We start from the raw sequence: 16,962 nt of genomic DNA on the forward strand, positions 1-16,962 counted from the left end.
AATTCCAGCCATCTGTGTTGCCTCAAATTTAGATCCCTCTGCTTGAACAAATGCTGCAAACTAAGATGATCAGTGTAAACTTCACAAGACACCCCATAAAGATAATGCCTCCAAATCTTAAGAGCGTGAACAATCGCAGCTAACTCCAAATTATGTATCGGATAATTCTTATCGTGGGGCTTCAACTGACGTGAAGCATATGCAATAAGCCGCCCTTCCTGCATCAATACACAATCCAAGCCAGCACGTGAAGCGTCGCAAAACACTGTATATATCCCCGAACCGGAAGGCAACACTAACATTGGTATTGTAGTCAATGCTGTATTGAGCTTCTAAAAGCTCACCTCACAATCATCGGACCATCGAAACGGAGCACCCTTCTGGGTTAATTTGGTCAAAGGTGCTGCAATAGATGAAAAAACTTCCACGAATCGACGATAATAACCTGCTAAACCCAGAAAACTCTTGATTTCAGTCGCCGAAGTGGGACGATGCCAACTTTGAACTGTCTCAATCTTTTTGGGATCAATTTTAATGCCTACTCCCGATACAATATGCCCCAAAAATGCTATAGACTCTAGCCAAAACTTACATTTAGATAACTTAGCATATAGCTTTTGTTCCCGCAACGTCTGAAACACTATTCTCATATACTACTCATGTTCCTCCTTATTGCGCGAGTAGATCAAAATGTCATCAATGAAGACAATGACAAACGAATTAATATATGGCTTGAATACCCTGTTCATTAGATCCATAAATGTTGTCGGGGCATTAGTTAAACCGAAGGACATCACCAGAAACTCATAATGACCATATCTAGTCCGGAAAGCAGTCTTTGGAACATCTGAATCCTGAATCTTCAACTGATGGTACTCCGACCTCAAGTCGATCTTAGAGAACACCCTAGCACCCTGAAGCTAGTCAAATAGATCATCAATATATAGCAACGGGTACTTGTTCTTAATAGTGACTTTGTTCAATTGGCGATAATCAATATACATCTGCATTGTTCCATCCTTCTTCTTCACAAATAATACTGGTACACCCCAAGGCAATACGCTCGGTCTTATGAACCCTTTGGCTAGTAACTCCTCAAGTTGTTCTTTCAATTCTTTCGAAGTCATGCGATACGGTGGGATAGATATAGGCTGGGTATCTAGAGACAAGTCAATACAGAAATCAATATCACGATCAGGTGGCATACCTGGAAGATCTGAAGGAAATATATTGAAAAACTCCCGAACTATAGGCACTGAATCAATAGTCGGAATCTCTGCGGTAGTATCCCGAACATAGGCTAGATAAGCCAAACAACCCTTCTCAACCATGTGTTGAGCCTTTATAAAAGAAATGACTTGATTAAATAAACTAACAGACGAACCCTTCTACTCCAGCCTAGGCAACGCTGGCATAGCCAAGGTAACAGTCTTGGCATGACAATCTAGAATAACGTGATATGGAGATAACCAGTCTATGCCCAGAATAATTTCAAAGTCAGTCATCTCAAGCAATAGAAGATTTGACCTAGTTTCATAGCCACATAATGTAATAATACAGGACCGGTAGATACGGTTCACAATAACAGAATCGCCCACATGAGTGGACACGTAAACAGGAGTACTCAAGGACTCACGAGAAACACCCAAGAATAGAGCAAATAGATATGACACATATGAATACGTAGATCCTGGATCAAATAATACTAAGGCATATTTGCCGCAAATAGAAATAATACATGTAATCACGGCATCTGAGGCCTCTGCATCTGGTCTGGCTGGAAAAGCATAGAACCGAGCTGGAGCGCCAACTGGCTGGCCTCCACCTGACTGACATCCACCTCTAGGACGGCCCCTACCCACCTGTCCTCCACCTCTTGGTGGTCAGACAACTGGTGGAGCAACTGGTCCGGTAATCATAGGCTGCTGACCCTGTTGCACTAGTTTACCCCGAAGCCTGGGGCAAAATCTCTGTATGTGACTAGGATCCCCGCACTCGTAATAACTCTTTGGTGCGATGGCATGTTGACTAAGTGTCTGGCCTTGGGGACCTGAATACCCACTAGAAGGACCCTGAATAGCTGGTGGGCGAAAAGAACTCTCTGGTATAGCACTGAAATAAGGTCGCACTGGAGCACCCCCGAGGAGGCGGTGGTGCTGGATATAAGGGCATGCTGGACTACCCTCTCGCGAACTGACCTCTACCCCCAGACGGAGCACCTCTGAACTCTCCAGAATACCTGAACCTCTTATCTCTCATAACCTGCTCTCAGCTCCGCTAACGTACACCCTCAATCCTGCGGGCTATCTCTACGACCAGCTCATAAGAAGTACTCATCTCAACCTCTCGAGCCATAGTGGCCTTAATGCCAGTATGTAAACCTGCAACAAACCTCCACACTCTCTCCGCCTCAGTAGGGAGTATCATAAGTGCATGGCGAGATAACTCAGAGAACCTCGCCTCATAATGGGTCACTGACATCTGACCATGTTAGAGCTTCTCAAACTGAAACCGCAACTCTTTCCTCTGGGAGGGTAGAATATACTTGTCTAGGAAGATATTGGTGAACCTGTCCCAAGTCATGGGAGGAGAATCTGTTGGTCTGCCAAGAACATAAGACTGCCACCATCTACGGGCTCTGCCCTCTAGCTGAAAAGTAGCAAAGTCTACCCCATGAGACTCCAATATCCTCATGTTATACAGTCTATCCTTGCACCGATCAATGAAATCTTGGGGATCCTCATGTCGTTCACCCCCAAAGACAGGAGGATGTAGTCTAGTCCATCTGTCCAATAGTTTCTGAGGATCAGCGGCTTCAGCTGGCCTGGGCTCAGGTGTAGCTGCTGCCACTGGCTGGGCTCCACCCACAGGTAGTGCACCCTAGGTCTGATATACAACAGTTGCCTGTCCATGAGCCTGCGCGGTAGGGGCCTGTGCTCCCCCACTCACCTGAGATGTGGGTGGGTCTGCCGAAAATAAACTGGCTTGAGTCATAGTGTCCATGAACCGCAGTATACGACCCATGACATCCTGGAATCCCGGTGCAGATGTGAAATCCACCGGAGCTGGCTCTGCCATAGGCACCTCAACTTGTTCCTCAATAATGGGATTCTCTGCTGGACCCACTGGTACCATAACTGGAACAGTCCTGGGACGTCCTCGTCCCCTACCACGGGCAGGAGGCCTCCCTCGGCCTCTAGCAACTGGGGGAGTAGCTCTTCCCTGGTCTGGAGCCTCATTAGAGCGCGTTCTCACCATTTGTGAGAGAGTAAGAGAAAGATATTTAGTACTACATTAATTGCATGATGGAAGATAAAGAAAGGTAGTTTCCTAACACTCTATAGCCTCTCGAAGATAAGTACAGACGTCTCCATACCGATCCGCAAGACTCAATTAGGCCTGCTCATAACTTGTGAAACCTACGTGAACTTAGTGCTCTGATACAATGTTGTCACGACCCAATTTGACTTATAGGTCGTGATGGCGCCCAACACTACATCTAGGCAAGCCAACAAATAAATTAAATATATATCAATTATTTTCAGAATAATTTTCTAAGAAATTTTATTATTTTACTAGCAATATTAAGAAATTAGAAAAGATACCGATTAAATATAATCCAAGAAAATAATACAATTCTAAATTCTACCAATGTGTGTGTGCCAAGACCTGGTGTCACAAGTGTATGAGCATCTAGTAGATTATACAAAACTCCAAATACCGTCTGAAATAAAAATAGACAGAATAAAAATGCAAGAAGAGGCACTAGTAGCTGCAGAACGGCTCAGAAAGGTAGGTCACCACTACGTCTCTGGATAACGTGGATGTGCGATGATAGGTCCTCCACTAATACCTGCCTCAGATCCTGCACAAAAAGTGCAGCAAGTGTAACATGAGTACGTAAACAACGTGTACCCAGTAAGTATCAAGCCTAATCTCGAAGTGGTAGAGACGCGATGGCCGACTTGACACTCACTAAGAGTCAATAATAATAAATAAAATAAAAATAGCAATATCTAGATCAACATAATTTATAGAATTTACAATGATTTTTCTTTAACTAGAAGAAATAATTAAATTCCTTCAAATGTGACAATTCTCAATATATTAATTAAATTTTTTCAATTTTAATAAATTTTTAATTTATCAATTAGCTTTACAAGTTGCAATAAACTATCAAAGTATCGTGTAATTATTATTATTAGGCACGATTTCTGCCGAGGTCGTACAGCCCGATCTATGAGTGTCATGTACACTGCCCAGGGACGTGCGACGCGATCCATAGATGCATCTATCCTGCCGAGGCGTTCGGCCCGCTCCACAAAAAAGGAGGACATTTTCTTATGTACCTCTGGAAGGAGAGTATATTTATTATAAGATAAATTCAGGAGGAAGAACAATTTCTCTTAACAATTAATTAATTTAAACAGAAAAATCAAGTATATGAGATTTTCATCCTTTAATATTTTTATCTAACAATTCACAATATATATATATATATATATATATATATATATATATATATATATATATATATATATATATATATATATATAAAAATAAATTAAACAAAGAATATAATTTACACAAGTAATTCATGCTTTGAGTCCTAAACTACCCGGACTTTAGCATTAATAGTAGCTACGCACGGACTCTCGTCACCTCATGCATACGTAGCCCCCACAATTAGCAAAAGGTAATTTTCCTCTCACAAGATTAGACAAGAGACTTACCTCATCTTGCTCCAGTTTAATCTACTAGTAGACCCTTTCCTCGATTATCCAATTCTGAATGACTCGAATCTAACAAAAAATAATTCGATACAATCACCAAAAATTATAGAATCAATTTCATAAGAAAATACTACATTTTCAATAAAAATTCCGAAATTAATTAAAAGTTCGTCGGTGGGGCTCACGTCTCGAAATCCGGCGAAAGTTATGAAATCCGATAACCCATTCAATTACGAGTCCAACCATACCAGTTTCACTCAAATCCGACTCCGAATCGATACCGAAATCTCAAAAATTCGTTTCTATGAGATTTCTAAAAAAAATTCAAATTTCAATCTCGAAACACTAATTAAATGGTGAAAACAATGATATATTCGTGTATATTGACCAAATCTGAGTTAGAATCACTTACCCCAATGTCTTTTCCTTGAAAATCTATCAAAAATCGCCTCTCCTCAAACTCCAATTTGTTAAAAATGGTGAATGGGACGAATGCCCTCCTTTATAATTCTGCCTAGGCAGCCCTCGATCATGACCTCGATCCTCGGCCTCGATCGTGGTTCGATCATGTCCCTCGAGCCTGGGTCTTCGATCATGACCTCGATCATGGCCCTCGAGCCTTTGTCTTCGATCATGGCTCTCGAGCATGGGCCTTCGATCATGACCCTCGAGCCCTGCCATCGATCATGACCCTCGATCATGGCCTCGATCTTGGGTCTCGATCCTGGGTCTCGATCCTGGGTCTCGATCTTAGGCCTCGATTTTGGGCCTTGATCTTGGCCTCGATCACAGTCCAGAATTTTCAGCAGAAAGGAAAAATTACAGCAGCTGTTTTAAGTCTAACTTTTGATCCGTTAACCATCCGAAACACACCCGAGGCCCTCGGGACCTCAACCAAATATATCAACAAGTCCTAAAATATCATACGAACTTATTTAAAACCTCAAATCACATAAAACGACGCTAAAACCACGAATTATGCTCCAATTCAAGCTTAATCAAACTTAAAATTTTTAACTTCTACATTCGACGTCGAAACCTATCAAATCAAATCCGATTGACCTCAAATTTTGCACACGAGTCATAAATGATATAACGGAGCTATAAAAATTTTCAGAACTGGATTCCGACTCTGATATCAAAAAGTCAACTCCCCGGTCAAACTTTCAAACTTAAATTCCTATTTTAGCCATTTCAAACCTAATTTAACTACGGACTTTCAAATAAAATTCCGAATACGCTCCTAAGTCCAAAATTACCATATAGAGTTGTTGGAATCGTCAAAATTCTATTCCGGGGTCGTTTTCTCAAAATATTGACCGAAGTCAAACTTGGCCTTTTAAAACCTACTTAAGGAACCAAGTGTTCCGATTTCAACCCAAACACTTTCAAATCCCGAACCAACTATCCCCACAAGTCAAAAATCATTAAAAGCACATACGAGAAGTTTTATTTTAGGGAACGGGGTTCTAAAAGTCAAAATGACCGCTTGGGTCATTACATTAACTGTTGACTATGATTCAAACTCCTTTATTGCTTATTAGTGCTTTTGCTTGTATTTATCATCTTTTTTTATGTTCTTAATTTGGTATTGTCTAATTTTTGTGCTTTCTTTGAACTAACACAACATAGTATATCGAGGTAAATTATTATTTATTTTGTTCCTCATCGAATGAGTCCCTTAATCTTTTTTACTTTTTCGCTTTATAGAATATTATTGTAACTTTTGGCAATTTTTCTTAGTTTAATTTGTTGTTACTTTTGTTTTTAATTCTCCTATAGGATTTTGGAAGAGTTATTTTCCATTTAAATCTTTTTCTTTTCACCATCCAATTCAATTGTTTTAGGATAAAAGATTATGTTGGTTAATACTTTGGGTTAAAAGATGATTTATGTTTAAGAAAATATCTAAAAACTAACGTTGCATCAATATGAAATTTTGCTACTAATATTCAAGTTTTCTTTCTTGGCAATAACTCAAAATCTTTAAGGCTAACGTTTTTTTCTTTTTTATTCCCGATCCAATTCAATTTCCCTTTATGAATCACACTTAATTTTTACACAAAAATAATAAATTTTTATTACATATAATTTAGTACACCATCTTTTATATGAAACAAAAATACAGCATAAAAAATTACGTTTATAGAATAATGAAGGTGATAAATATCTCCTAGATTAAAATTGTGGTTGATTGTCTATAAATAAAGTCAATCTGTTTAGAAAAAAGATTACTAACTTTTACTTACATCTAAAGTAATTATAGTCTACTTTCTTTCTTTTTTTATTTAATTTTATTTTAAAACTCAAATATATTATTTAATATTATAGTTGAATAATTTTAAAAATTATATATTCATTAAATTAGGGTTCGCGCGCAAAGCGCGTACCCAAAGACTAGCTATATTAAAAGGACGAAATCTCTTAGCGAAATATTGTTTGTCTTTTTTATCCTTCGTAAATACATTTTAAGTTGGACAAAATTATAAATATAAATAAAATTTATTTTTACAAAATTCAAAATTGCGTATGACAAAAAAGAAAAGAAGAGAACAAGTGGGAAACTCCTTTTTCAATTAATATATTCCTAATAAACATGATTGTCGTTGATTTAAAAAGGAAAAAAGAATCAAAATTTTTAATATTTAATATACCCTATTAAAGTCAAGTCAAATTTATCGTAAGTTCAAATAGAAAAACTAAGAAGGGATAATAACCAGGAAACTATTATTTAATATCATCCATTAACCTAATTCATTTTTTTTTTTTGGTGAAGTTCTTAAATTAGAATTTCAAAATCAAAATTATAAATCTCTTAATTTTATGTGTGAATATTGAAACTGGGAAGGAAGAATGATAATTTTTGAATTTGGAGTGATGGAATTATTAAACTAAAATAAGTTTATTATTGAATATATATCAACAGATGATTGAAAAATTTTATGTGGTGATTTTTTCTTTTATTGAGTAAGTACGAGGGATCAACATTTATCACTTTCACAAACATATACTTTTATTTTATAAATTAAATATAATATTTTAATATGATATTTATCTATTTTTTAATATTTTTTTATTGAGATTGTGTACACGCGCAAACGCGCGTATCACAGGACTAGTTTGAAGAAAAGACAAGTCAGCCTCCCAGCATCTAGTGATGAGTAACGAGCGAAAGAGCCAAAGAACGAAAGTATGAAAATAGTATGGAAAAATTGCTCATACTCATTGTTTATACTAAATTAATAAATATAAAACATATTTGGTAAACACATATTATTATTTAATTATAATTAATTGATAATTATATTATTTTTACTTTAATTTTTTACTGCAAAAGTTAAAATGCTTGGTTTCATATATAGACCGAATACAAATAAGTATATACATCATGATAAATTTTTATGTATTACTCACTTTTTTCTAATCTATAGCTTATATATTTTGAAAAATGAATTGAAAAGAATATAAATATAAGGCCTAGATATAACATGTGCCACAGGCGGCTAAACGAAGTCCCAATTTTGATTTGTCAAACCTAACTCCCTTATTAGTAGTGAAATAAAGGATAGCATGAGATCAAAGTCACTTGTCATCTGTTCATTCTCTATTCAACAATGGCCATCGATATTCCTTTACTTCTCAAGTTTAAATTTTATGAGCCCTTCGATTGTATCCTGTAATAAAATCTTTCTGATAAACATCTTGTCGATGAGTCGATATTTAGAATCTTCATGTGCGCTTTAAAATATTTAACGTTATTTTACTAACACTGGAGAATTATTTTATGTAATTTTTATAAATTTAGATTAAAGAGATATGTTGTTTTTAAAATTATTGTTTTTATATTTTGTTAGTACATAATTATTAATACAACATACAAATCAAAATTAAAATCAAACATCATGACAGAAGATAAAAGAGACTACTGTATTAAAACCCATTTCTGACAGTACCTCCAATTAATAGCAGTTCATAACTTCATGTTTCAGAACAACAAAGCTGTGGCCTGTGTACTGCTATAAGAAACTGACAAACAAAAAAGACAAAGCAATATACACTGCGAAAGCTACGACAATTGGCACCGACGAAACTTCTGACTAATCCATTTGGGTACACTCACTTGTCCTTGTTATTAGTTAGCTATTGCTATACACAGTTCTCTTATTCTTATCAAAATATAGAAAACAAAAAGACTTTGGGACCTTTTTTATATTGACTATGTATTTTACATCCTAGAGATAGGAGCATATCAAGATATAACGTGTACGGTAATACTCTTTAGAGATTGGGTAACTTATTATCTAGAAATTACGCTCTCTAATTTAGAGATTGGGTAACTTATTAGCTAGAAATTACGCTCTCTAACGAAAATTGACGTCTTGTTGTTGTACATTACTTCCAACTTTCCCTTATTACCTTTTTATTTTTATGCAAACTTCCCCTTCCAATATATTTTTGGAAATTCTGTCCAAAAGTGGCACCTCAAAAACATTTTTGTAAACTCTTTGTCACTGCTTCTTATATTATAAATAAATTTGTTCTTCTGCATAAACTTATATCTTGGCCCATATAGGCAATGGTTTGTGAACCCCCAAAGAAGGATTGAGGGCTTCCAAAAATTGGCGGGCAAGCCCACCAAAGTAGGGCGGGCCTACTCGCCTTAATGAAGTGTGTTCGTTTCGTGGGTGTCGGCACGATCCGCCGGTCTCTATACGATCATTAGCGAATCGCCTCAGCACCCCCGACAGGACGAGTTAACAATTTATTGATCTACGTTTCACTATAAATAAGAGAAAGTCCACACGGCCAATTGGGCTACTACCGATGTGGGACAATAAGTGCCAGTCGAAATCCAAATTCCAATTATCTTCACTCTTTTGTGGCTAAAACACACAAGGAAGTCAATTGTTTACTATTTGTATTTGTTAATATATTTACTCAAGATTAGCTTGGCTAAAAGAAACCATTTTTTCCATATTTTCTTCATCTGTTTCTGCGTTGTACTACTTGTATATTTTATTCCAAGTTTCGCTTTGACTGAAAAGGACAACTTTTCTTCTTTTTTCCATTACTATGATTAGCTAATCATGTCAAATATTTAAGTTATTTGGATTATATGTAAATAATCTTAAAATTTAAACTTTTTCGTTAATATAGATAATCATTGGATATTAATAAAAAATACAACATGAAAATAATTAACCATGTTTTCTATTTTTCCTTTTTGATATCATTCTCGCAGGTGTCATCGGATCCTAAAAATACTCAGGAAACAAAATAATAACTCATATTTATGGAAAAACAATCAAATGTTGAGACTACGAATGACTCTTTGGATACGACTTGCCTCTTTTACTACTACTCGAACTCTTATTTGGTGTGTTAATATCTCTTAAAAAATATTTTTTTAAAAAAAAATCAATTTCTAAAACTTTATTTTTATAATGATGTAAGTGAAAATATTATCCTTAATTCAAAATTTATTTTAGTTGGCTATTTAAAAATTTAAAAAATTCTTTAGCTGGTGAATTTATTTTTTCCAGTATGACTCCATTTTGATATTTGACATTAACCATATTAAATATCTGAGTTATTTGAATTATATGTAAATAACTTTGAAATTTAAACCTTTTAAATAATTATAGATAATTGTTAGATATTAATTAAGAAACACTACATGAAAAAAGACTAACATTTTCTCAAATCTCGTAGTGATAATTTTATTTTTGCACTATTCTCATTTGGGTCATTGGAACCTAAAAATAGCCATAAAGAGAAATAATAACTCATATTTATGGCAAAGCACAAAGGCTGACACAATATAAACGATTCTTTGATTATGACGTGACTTTTTTACTACGACTTGAACTCTTATTTGGCATGATATTATCTTTTAAAAAATATTTATATTTTGAAATTCCATTTTCTAAAACTTTATATATATTTCAATAATCATTATATTTATAATGATGCAAGTGAAGATATTATCCTTAACTTAAAATTCACTTTAATCAGCTATCTAAAAATCTAAATGATTCTTTAGCCGTAAAAAATTTATTTCAGCGTGACTCCATTTTAAATTTATTAATTTCTCTAGCCACAGATTTTGAATTTTTAATACCCTATATATACAAAAAATTTGTTCTTTGAATCATTAAATGTTAAATTAGTTGATTGTTATTATATAGCATTGCATATATTGTCTTAAAATTATCAAGTAGTTTATTTTTCGACACCATACTTGGCTTACCCTCAATGCAAACTACTCAAATTACATTTAAATTCAAATTCAAATATCATATCAGTTTGTTATAGTAATTTTTTAAAAACGACACACAATGTAAACAAAAAAGAAATATTCTAAAATATCCTTATCTTATAATCTATGTATTTGAGTTGAAAATAATATTTGAAATCGATGAGATTAGCTTCCAAATATTTTATACTCAACAAAGATGAAACATAAGAAGAAATTCGTTGTCATCTCTTTTTTCTGGTTTTTAGATCTTTCATATATTTTTTTCAATATTTATTTTCTTTTATCTAATTTTTTATGTCATTATTTCTTTTGTTACAAAAAATTAATTTATTCCATTATAAAAGATGAGTTTTAATAGAAATTGTCTACATAAAAACTTTATTTATATTTTTAGTCTTTGGTTGAAATTCTTTCATATTTTTCTTTTGACTTTATCTAATCAGCCTAAATAGGTGCTCACCTGACCACTTAAACTAAAAAATTGAAGGATGGGTAATTTATATATAATCCATATATAATATGTGTATAATCGTGTGTTGTCGGTATATCATTTATTTATATTAGCTATAAAAAGTAAACAATAAATCTGGCCGGATATTTATGTAAATATTCCATAAAATTTTGATTTTTTGAGTTTACCCATGATATGACTTCTATTATAATAATTTTAAAAACTCTCTATTAATGTTCAAAAATATCTTATCTTTTTATTATCTTTGAAGTAAAAAAAAGTAAAGTGTTTTCCGAAATAATTTGTTTACATTTTTAAAAAATATTTTACGTCATACCAATTTTTTTTAAAATCATATACTCTTTGTTACACTTGAAAATCGCTATAGAAACTATCAATTAGAAACCAATATCTCTCTTGTTGAGTTTGAGAGAAAAAAAACCTTTCACATGATCTAATAATTCAAAACTTATATTATTCAACGAAAAAACTATTATACCCTTGAAATATTGGCTTGACTGCAGCTAAATGAAGGGGTTTCAGCTTATACCCTTCAATTTCTAGAATGTGCTAAATTGAAATTAATGATAGTAATTGTATAGCCAATGTTTTGCTATTTGTTTTATGTCCATTTATACAAATTGACTCTTCAAACAAATATTCTTCAAAAAGAAAAGAAAAAAACAACTTTTATTTTAATATTGACAAATTTTTGTGATGTTTCTTTCTCCAGCATGTATGCTTACTTCATTATATATGTAAGTAAACTTTTATTCGATTTTTAAACTCTATATTATATTTATTTTAAAAAAAATTTGCTTTATTCAGATCTAGCTACAGTATTTTAAAGAACTATAATTATAGGGTTTTAAATGTGAAAGAGTTTTATAGTTATATGGAGTATTTTTTTTTGTTGCCAGAGGCGAAGTAGTATTTAAATAATTAGAAAAGATAACAAAGGTTCCTAACATGATTGTATATGATCATTAACCAAATTATCTTTTAGTCATATATATATATATATATATATATATATATATTATATATATATATATATATATTTGACTAGCATAGTCAAATATAGAATAAAGTTACCATATACTATTGACATTTATTAGCTTGCCACTTGGCTTAGCTAGAATGCCAATTATATGTGGTAACTTTATTCCTTTAGTATATATATATATAGATTACTTTAAATGTTTTTAAGTGTGTTATGTATATTATATATATGTTGTGTTATTTTCAAAGTTAAGTATTGCATATTATTATGGGTGAATGACATATTTACCCACAAAAATAAAATTATTTACCCTTACCTACCCATTTATTTTTCTACCCATCAAACTAATTACATTTCCTATCCATAGTAGTTTTTTGGGGGAATTTTCTCTTTTTTCTCCAATTCTTTTTTATTTCTATGCTTCTTTTCTTTTTTCCTTTTTTTCTTTCTTTTCTCCTTTTCTTTTTTCTCGTTTTCTTCTTATTTTTTTCTTTTTTCTCCTTTTCTATTCATTTATTTTTGCCCAAATTCTATTATTGTTATTTTTACCATAACTTATTTCACACTCAATTTTGATTCCTTCTTTATTTTTTATTTTTTTTCTTTATTTCTTGTTCCTTTTCTAATTCCATTTAAATCCTTTTTTCTTTTATTTTTTTTATTTCTTGTTTCTTTTCTAATTTCATTTAACTTCTTTTTTTTTTTTATATTCTTTTTTTCTTCATAATCTAATTTCATCTATTGTTTTCACTATTTTTTATTATTCTTGTTTTTATACAATAAGAAAAAATAACTGATATAATAAATATTTGTTCACCCTTTTTTTAATATAATTAGTATAATATACCTTTTGTCTTTTTCTCATTTTTTTAATTCAATTATTAAACTGAAATAATATAAGTTGTCACTTGATCTAATTCACTAAATATCACACTGACTGTTGCTGAGCACCATAAATTATATAATCAGATTCTAAGAATCAACACGCGATTGTCATGCAAACCTTGATCTCCTTCCCTACAAATATCAGTACACACTCTACCATTCGCAGTAACACAACCAGTTATGTAGCAAGAAAATATAATCTACGACCACCAAATCTCTATATATACTAGTTAGAATAGAAATAATAATAAAATATTGAAAACTGCAATAAAAGTATAAGTAGCAAAAAAGACTTGTAGTACCATATGATACCAATATGGTATACATGCATACCAACATAGTATTATCACGACCAAAAACCTAACCCGTCGTGATGGCGCCTATCGTGATACTAGGCAAGCCGACATCTCCAAAACACTTTTAACATTTAACAAAAATAAATTAATATATTTAAAATAACCGGAGTCTTTCATAAAAAAAAGGTAAAACCCAAAGCATAAGTGCAGAAAAATAGCACGACATTGTGGTGCCAGTGAGTACATGAGCATCTATACCAGGAGCAGTCTAATACAACATCTAAGGAATAAGAACTGAAATGAGAATAAGATAATGAAGGAGAGCCAAGGCCTGCGAACGCCATGCAGCTACCTCGATAGTCTCCGAAATCAGCTGCTCAAATATCAACACCCGCTATGACTGGGAACACCTGGATCTGCACACGAAGTGCAAGGTGTAGCGTGAGTACAACCAACTCAGTAAGTAACAAAATAAAAAGGAACTAAAAAGGTAGTGACGAGCTATACAAATACAGTTCATTTTTAATAGTTCCAGCAAAGAATAGACATGCTTTCAAATCCGGTAGTTTAAGTCAACTAAGTTTTATACAGTTCAAGTTCAAGTAATCCAGATATAAAATCTTTCAGAAATTTCACAACAATGACAGATAGAAACTAAGTGCATCAACAAATAAAAAAGCAAGTACAGCCTTTTAGGGCAACAGTCACTCAACTCGTCACAATAGCTCAAATCACTCAGCTCTCAGCCCTCAGTACTCACACTCAATAGGTACCTGCGCTCACTGGGGGTGTGCAGACTCCGGAGGGGCTCCTTTCAGCCCAAGCGCTATATCCGCACGGATAACTCATGTGTCGCACGGACAACTCACGTGCCGCACGGACAACTCACGTGCTATATTATCAATATGTGGATCCGCACGGATAACTCACATGCCATAGTAACAATACCTCACGGACAGGCCCTCGGCCTCACTCAGTCATCAACCTCTCTAGTCTCCCAGGATCTCAGAAATCACAAAGATCGACCCAAACAAAGATAACATAGTGTATCAACAAGAATCAAGAAGAGACTGAGATATGATATACAAGTAAAACCGTGACTGAGTACAAGACAACAATTAGCAAGTAATTCAACAAGTACGCGACCTCTGCGGGTCCCAATAGTACCATCACATAGCCTAAGCATGATTTTTAGCATGATTTGCAATCAAAATTTCTATAACACAGGGAGAGCATATAGCTAGCAATAAGTTATTCAACTTTACAGTTTCACGGAATGGGCCAAGTCCCAATTCCTACGGTGCACGCCTATGCGCTCGTCACCTAGCATGTGCGTCACCTCTAAAATACTCACATAATCCAATAATCCGGGGTTTCATACCCTCAGGACCAGATTTAAAACTGTTACTTACATCAAACCGTGCAAAATCCTACTCTGCAATGCCTTTGCCCCTCGAATCAATCTCCATACGCCCCGAATCTAGCCACAAGCAGTACGATATAATTAATACAGTCTAAAAGAATTAATTCCACAAGAAAAATACGAAATTATAAGCCAAAATCCGAAATAGACTCAAACCGGACCCTGGGCCCACGACTCGAAATCCGACAAAAGTCACAAAATACGAACACACATCCACTCATGAGTCCAACCATACAATAATTACTCGAATCTAACCTCAAATCACCTTCCAAAACTCGAAATTTTAGCCTATGAAGTTTCTACAATTTTTCCCCAAATTTACAACTCAAATTTCTAATTAGATGATGAAAATAGTAATAGATTTATGAAATATAGTCCAATCCGAGTTAGAATCACTTACCCCAACAATATTCTCGAAGAAACCTCGAAAAATCACCTCACACCGAGCTCTCAAAGTCCCAAAATCGAAATGGGAATCAAACCCTCAAAATCCGACTTTCTGCTAGTTCTTCCGTATCTGCGGACATATTATCGCACCTGCGATGCTGCACATGCGGAATTTCTCTCGCAGGTGCGGAAATAAATTAAGGGATTGGGTCTGCATCTGCGAGCAAGAGGTCGCACCTGCATGTGTGCACCTACGGACAAGGGTCCGCTTCTGCGATCTTTCCCTCCGGCTCACTATCCGCATCTGCATGCTCACAGATACGGAAATTTCCTCGCACCTGTGACCCCTGGACATATCACCAATTCCTGCTTATGCGCTTGGCCTAACGCAGTGCGTTCCCGCACCTACAGCCACCCATCGCAGGTGCGATTATACCAGAAGCTTCAAAGCTTCAGCAATTTGCCTAAGTCCAAATTCAAACTATTAAGCATCCGAAACTCACCCGAGGCCTCCAAGACTTCAACCAAATATTCCAACAAGTCCTAAAACACCATACGAACTTAGTTGAGCCCTCAAAACACGTCAAACAACAACAAAAAACACGAATCACCCTCCAATTGAAACTTAATGAACTTGAAACTCCAAATTCTACAAACGAAACTTAACCATACCAAACCACGTCTGATTGACCTCAAGTTTTACACACAAGTCACCTTCAACATTACGGACCTACTCCAACTTCCGGAATCGGAATCCGACCCCGATATAAAAAAGTCAACCCCCTCGGTCAAACTTTCCAAAAATTCAACTTTCGTCATTTCAAGCCTAAATTAGCTATAGACCTCAAATTCACAATCCAGACATGCTCGTAAGTCCAAAATCACCCAACGGAGCTAATAGAATCGACAGAACTCCATTCCGGAGTCGTCTTCATACAATTCTAACTACGGTCAAAATTCTAAGACTTAAGCTTCTGTTTTAGGAACTAAGTGTCCCAAAACACTCCGAAACCAAAAACAAGACCTCCCGGCAAATCACATAAGTCGAAATAGATACGGGGAAAGCAGTAAATAGGGAATCGAGGCTAATGCACTCAAAACGACCGGCCGGATCATTACATCCTCCCCCTCTTAAAATAATCGTTCGTCCTCGAACGAGCATAGAAACATACCTGAAGTGGTGAAAAGATGAGAATAATGGATGCACATATCATTCTCGGTCTCCCAAGTCGCCTCCTCGACTGGCTGACCCCTCCACTGAACCTTCACGGAAGCAATATTCTTTGACCTTAGCTTTCTGACCTGCCTGTACAAAATAGCCACTGGCTCCTCAACATAAATAGATCCTTGTCCAACTGGACTAAGCTGAAATCCAACACGTGAGACGGATCACCGTGATACTTCCGGAGCATAGAAACATGGAATACTGTATGAACTCCTGCTAGATTGGGAGGAAAGGAAAGCTCATAAGCAACCTCCCCAACATGCCGCAATACCTCAAATGGGCCGATAAACCTCGGACTCA

The sequence above is a fragment of the Nicotiana tomentosiformis genome, chromosome 1, assembly GCF_000390325.3.
Source record: "Nicotiana tomentosiformis chromosome 1, ASM39032v3, whole genome shotgun sequence".
NCBI classification, from domain to species: domain Eukaryota; kingdom Viridiplantae; phylum Streptophyta; class Magnoliopsida; order Solanales; family Solanaceae; genus Nicotiana; species Nicotiana tomentosiformis.